The sequence below is a fragment of the Amblyomma americanum genome, chromosome 1 (genome assembly GCF_052857255.1).
Source record: "Amblyomma americanum isolate KBUSLIRL-KWMA chromosome 1, ASM5285725v1, whole genome shotgun sequence".
Taxonomy (NCBI): domain Eukaryota; kingdom Metazoa; phylum Arthropoda; class Arachnida; order Ixodida; family Ixodidae; genus Amblyomma; species Amblyomma americanum.
In genome coordinates, this window is record NC_135497.1 from 406,231,986 (window position 1) to 406,237,985 (window position 6,000).

The 6,000-nt window shown below is 51.7% G+C and overlaps 1 protein-coding gene across 1 annotated transcript in view; it reads right to left on the minus strand.

The window, feature by feature from the left end:
• The window catches only part of LOC144124102 (uncharacterized), a gene marked incomplete at its 5' end in the record, with an annotated part of 86,441 nt that overhangs the window by 70,012 nt on the left and 10,429 nt on the right, over nucleotides 1-6,000 (minus strand). The gene's annotated exons all lie outside the window — the stretch shown is intronic.

Below are 6,000 nucleotides of genomic sequence, written 5' to 3' on the forward strand. Positions count from 1 at the left end.
TAACCATTAAAAAAAGGCATTGGATCATTTAGAGATAGCCATGTTTCTGTGAAAAGTACAACGTCAAATTTTAATGACCCACGCGGCGCTAATTGATTGCTCCACTGGCCTTCTTCGTTTGGACATGCCGCTCTGCTCTGAAAGCGCCGATTCCAAGCCGTCGCGCTTACGTGCCGCTGAATTTACTCGCCTGCCGCGCGATGCTGCAGTCTATGTTCCAATGTCCCCGGTTCCGCTCGTTCCTGATGGTGCCTACGTCACTTTCCCAATCAAGGACGTTGTCCTTCAGCGAAACGTCATCCTTCCACACACCGTCCTGACCGTCGTCGGTAACCGCACCTACCTTCCGATCCTGAACTTCAGTCTCTCTACTCAAGTTTTGCCCTGTGGAATCGCACTCGCTGAACTGTTTCCTTTGGCCGAATGTACAGTTTATGCTCTCGCATCCGGACCTCAATCTGGTCTCCCTAATCCCCGCTCGGCCGCTTCACGTCCGGGCCTTATTTCTGAAATGATTACGGCGGATTTGCCACCTGACCACGCCGACGCGCTCTCCACCCGGTTAGTTTCCTACAGTGACGTCTTCGAATTTGGGAATCGTCCTCTCGGCCAAACTACTGTCGTGACCCATCACATACATAAGGGCGATGCCAGCCCCATACACAGAAGGCCTTATCGTGTCTCCCTTCCTGAGCGCGATGTCATCCAGACGGAGGTGGACAAGACGCTGGCGAACAACATTATCGAGCCTTCTTGCAGTCCGTGGGCGTCTCCTGTGGTGTTAGTCAAAAAGAAAGATGGCAGTTGGCGCTTCTGTGTAGACTATCGCCATCTTAATCGAATAACAAGGAAATACGTCTATCCTCTTCGGAGAATTGATGACGCCCTCGACTGCCTGCACGGTGCCAGCTATTTTTCTTCTATTGATCTCCGTTCTGGCTACTGGCAAATTGCTGTTGACGAACGGGATCGTGAGAAGACAGCCTTTGTCACCCCCGATGGCCTGTATCAATTCAAAGTCACGCCTTTCGGCCTCTGCAACGCTCCTGCCACCTTCGAGCGTAGGATGGACTCGCTCCTGCGTGGCTTCAAATGGACGACGTGTTTGTGCTACCTAGATGACGCTGTCCTTTTCTTCTCAACTTTTGAAATCCACCTACACCGTCTTTCTGCTATCCTTGCCGTCTTCCGCCGCGCCGGTCTCCAACTCATCTCCAAGAAGTGCAGCTTCGGCCAGTGCCAAATTAAGGTCCCCGGCCACTTGGTCTATGCTTCTGGTGTCAAGCCCGATCCTCAGAAAGTTCGTGCCGTCCGCGAGTTCCCCACCCCCCGTTCCTCAAGCGATGTGCGCAGTTTCCTCGGGCTCTGCTCGTATTTCCGCCGGTTTATCCCGAACTTCACCGACACGGCCCGTCTCTTTACCACCCTCCTGAAGAAAGATGTGCCCTTTTCCTGGGGCCTTGACGAAGCTCGCGCCTTCACCGCACTTGTTTCCGCCCTCACTGCTCCACCTGTGCTGGCACATTTCAACCCCTCTGCGCCTACGAAACTTCGCACCATCGCCAGTGGCCATCCTTGCGCAGCGGCAGCACGGCCACTATTGTGCCATTGCCTACGCCAGCCGCCTGCTATCTCCCTCCGAACGTAACTATTCAATCACGGAGCGGGAGTGCCTTGCACTTGTTTGGGCATTAACAAAATTCCGCCCCTATTTGTTTGAGCGGCCCTTCTGCGCAGTTACGGACCACCATGCCTTGTGTTGGCTCTCCTCTTTTAAAGACCCCATAGGACCACTGGGTCGCTGGGCATTGCGCTTGCAAGAATACGCATTTACTGCTGTCTACAAGTCAGGCCAGTTGCACCAAGACGCTGACTGTTTGTCCCGCCATCCTGTCGATCCACCTGATACCCACAACCATGATACCGACGAGTGTGTTTTGTCTACCTCGGACTTTCTATACATCGGCGACGAGCAGCGCCGTGATCCGTCTCTGCGCCCTATAATCGACCGCCTCCGAAGCGGCACTTCCAATCCTGCTCTGAGCCTGTTCGTGCTGCATCACGATATTCTCTACCGTCGCAATATGCACCCTGATGGCGCCGACCTCTTGCTCGTCGTCCCAACGCATCTCCGCTCCACAGTCCTTGCCCAGCTTCATAACGCTCCTACTGCAGGGCACCTCGGCGTGTCCCGCACGTACGACAGCGTGCGCCGGCGGTTCTTCTGGCCTGGCCTTTACCGCTCTGTCCGCGGTTACGTTGCTGCCTGCGATCAATGTAAGCACCGGAAAACACCCCCGCTCCCGTCTAGTGGCCCGCGTCAGCCCATCGACATTCCGACTGACCCATTTTTCCGTGTTGGCCTCGATCTGCTCGGGCCTTTTCCCACATCAACTTCCGGGAACGAGTGGATTGCCGTTGTCACCGATTACAATACCCGTATACGCTATCACGCGCGCTATCCCGACCAGCTGTGCCTCCGATGTCGTCGACTTTCTTCTTCATGATGTCGTCCTGCTTCATGGAGCTCCTCGTCATCTGCTTACAGATCGAGGCCCCTGCTCTTTCTAAAGTAGTCCACTACCTTCTCCGCTCCTGCTGCACCCGTCACAAGTTCACAACGGCCTACCATCCCCAAACAAACGGCCGTACTGAGCACCTTAACCGCGCCCTGACGGACATGCTGTCCATGTATGTATCCGATCACCATCGTGACTGGGACGTCAGTTTACTTTTCGTGACGTTCGCCTACAATTCCTCACGCCATGATACCACCGGATACTCCCCCTTCTACCTGCTCTTTGGCCGCGACCCGTTGCTACCCTTTGAGAGCTTACAGCCTTATGACCCTTCTACTAGCAGTTATGCTCGTGACGCCATTGCGCGTGCTGACGCCGCCCGCCAAATCGCTAGGGATCATCTCCACGCTTCTCAGACCGCTCAAAAACTTCGTTACGACCTTCATCATCGTGACGTCCACTACCCTCCCGGCTCCGTTGTTTTCCTCTGGCTCCCTGCACGCCGCGCGGGACTGTGTGAGAAGCTTCCCCCTCGTTACGTCGGTCCTTACCGCGTCTTGAGGCAACTGAGCGATGTTACCTACGAACTCACGCCGCTTCACCCCCATTCTCCTCCCGTGGCCCCCTCCACACAGCTTGTGCACGCTGCCCGTCTTAAACCCTACCACTCGCACCTAACCCTCTAGGGCGCCTCGAGACTGTGCCTTCTCCAGCGGGGCGGAGGGGGGGGGTAGTGTTACGGTACACAGGCGCGAAGCGAAGAGGAAGTTGGTCTGTCGCTGGACAGTAGACGACGACAAGGACGCTGCAGCTAGTGCTAGTGCTGGTTTCTGGTGTTTCTTCTGTGTACGGCCCATCGTTCCTGCTGCTGAACTAACCCCGTAACAGTACGAACACATATCTGCTTCATACGCGTTCATATAAATCACTGAGTGTCTCGTATCAACTCAAACGGGCTGTATACGAGTTCATACGTACTACGAAAACTTCACTTGTGAATTCGTATCTGCCGCATGCAAGTTCACACTTGCCACAAATGTGTCTTGTATGGAGTTATATATGGCATACCCCAGCTGACACATGGCAGCACACATGAGCTCAGATGTGTCTTCTATCAACTCACACCCACAAAGCAGATATCGGCTCACGAGCCCCTCATATAAAGTCGTGCGTTTCGTGGAACACATAGAAAAGAAGTGATGAACCAACGCGCAAGAAAAGAAAACAATGGGACTCATTCGCAGAATTTTTTCAGTTTCTTTCTTTTTCCCTCTTTTTAGCTCTAAATGCTGGCTATAAAACCTGCCTGCCGTTCGGCGTTTCCAAAGTGCTCTGACACATGTGAATGCAAATTTGGCCTTCTCTGCTTTGTTGGGCGGTTTTAAAGCTACGTAACGAATAATGGGAAGTATTTTCGCGGCACCAGCTCCACGTGTAGCAAAAAATTATCGGGGCACCTAAACGATTTTTATGATGTGTGCATGCAAGAGCGTTGCTTGTCGCTGAGCGTACGTGTCGCTGAGTCATCAGCGGCTTGGGGGGGGGGGGGGGACGTTGTTTCGCTGGAGAAGCTTGCTTCGCACAATTTGCTGCGTTGCGATGGAAGTCTGCTTCACGCTTTGCTGTCTCCCCTGATGATGTAGACGCGAGCTTTTTAGATTGGACGATGAAGATTCCAAAGCGCCGCATCCTGATTCTCCGAAATCTGAACGCCTAGGGACGATGGGGGACTTTCCCTTTTGTTAGGATAGCCGCCGTACTTCCTGTATAATCTCTAGCCGTGTTTACGTGAATACGGCAGTAGACAACATTAGCATACCGTGTACCGTGTTACCGTTACCGTTACCAGAGTACCGGGATCCCGCCCCTCCGCCGGTGAGCACGGGCTGATTGGTCCCGATGCTGCAGGCGTGCATGCAGCTTCCGGGAGCCTGACGCCATCTGGCGCCCTCGAGGCGATTTGCGCATGCACATTGGCTGCGCGCGGGCTCCTGTTGCTCCGGCACCGGTAACGGTTACGCGGTACACGGTATGTTAAAGATGCCCAGTGCCATATTGTATTTCCTAGCGTATCTCGCGGAGGCGACACGCCACTGTTTGCATGTGCGGGACAGTGGCATCTCGCCAGTGCACGCGGCGGAGGCAGTCAGCCGCTCGAGCCTAGTCTTTGTTATCCAAGAGATGCGGTATTGCGTAGGAATCCCAAGCAGGAGGAAGGGCGCCCACAAATCTGTTTCCATTCATCGCGGAAGTCAACTTGTCCTTCTCGAATGGGGAGAGTCGCATTGATTTTTATGACGTCACTCACGTGCGGTGTCTCGCCCACGCGTGCCTCCCACGCGCGCCTGCCACGACTTCTTGGCTACGGCGGGGTTTTCGCACAAGTAATGCTCGACGAAGGAAGGGAGCAAGCGCTGTAAAAAAATATGATGTACCAAGATCTTTCAATGCTTGTCACAGTGCACATCCAGATTCACAACATCTTGATAGCCTGCTAAGAGACTGGGCACATTACAGGAAGAATCGTCTAGTTACGGGCGGAATTTGTTCACTTGACAGAAAAAAACCAAACATATGGAAAAATGAAGCAACTCTTTTCATACAGAAATAATGCGCAGAATTCCCGCTGATGTTGTGGAGTAGTGACGAATATTCTGTTCGTAAAATCAAAGGTTTTGTAAACTCAGCCTTGTATATATAAGTGGATAAGGGCACTGGAGAAAGTGATGAACTTGAATCATTTCTAGTGAGATCAGTTGTCCGTAAACCATCAAACCTTTCCGATTCCTTCAGTCTGTATTCGTTTTTGTTAAATAAAGGCAATAAAGGGACAAAAAAGATGTGGAGTAGTAGTGTATGCACGAGCAGCCCATGTGCAGATTATGGCACGAATTCTGAAGGGATATTTCTTCACCGTTTTTTTTTACTTTCTAACTTGTCCAAACTGCATGGCTGATATTTTATAGTTCACTTGTCTCTATTTTAAGACCAGATTGTCGCTAGCCCATAACTTCGTATATATGAGGCACATATGACATACGTGCTTCACTCTTTATTCTACGGTCGTACTCCCCAAACCACACCGTTTCTGCAATAAACTCTCTAAATCTTCTGGACCTCAACATACGACGGAAATTTTTTCGCCTATCGTTGTCCCACTCCCTCTACTATAATCTTTGTTATTTCGCACGCAGGCACATCACAGCACCACATCACATATCATCTCGTACCAACCATGTGCGTAAAATTGAATGTTCGCCCGCACAAAAAAATATCAGAAGACCCGACTCTGCGCTGTTTACATGAGCCCGGTAACCGGATTTCAACTCAATCCCGTCATTGTAAACGTCGCTATGAGTTTACACTGTAGCGGAGGAGGGGAGCTAGTCAAGCAGCCTTCCCAGCTTTAATTCCCGCTTTTCTCACTTCAACTAGATGAAAAATAAAAGTCGTATTAATATATATATATATATATATATAT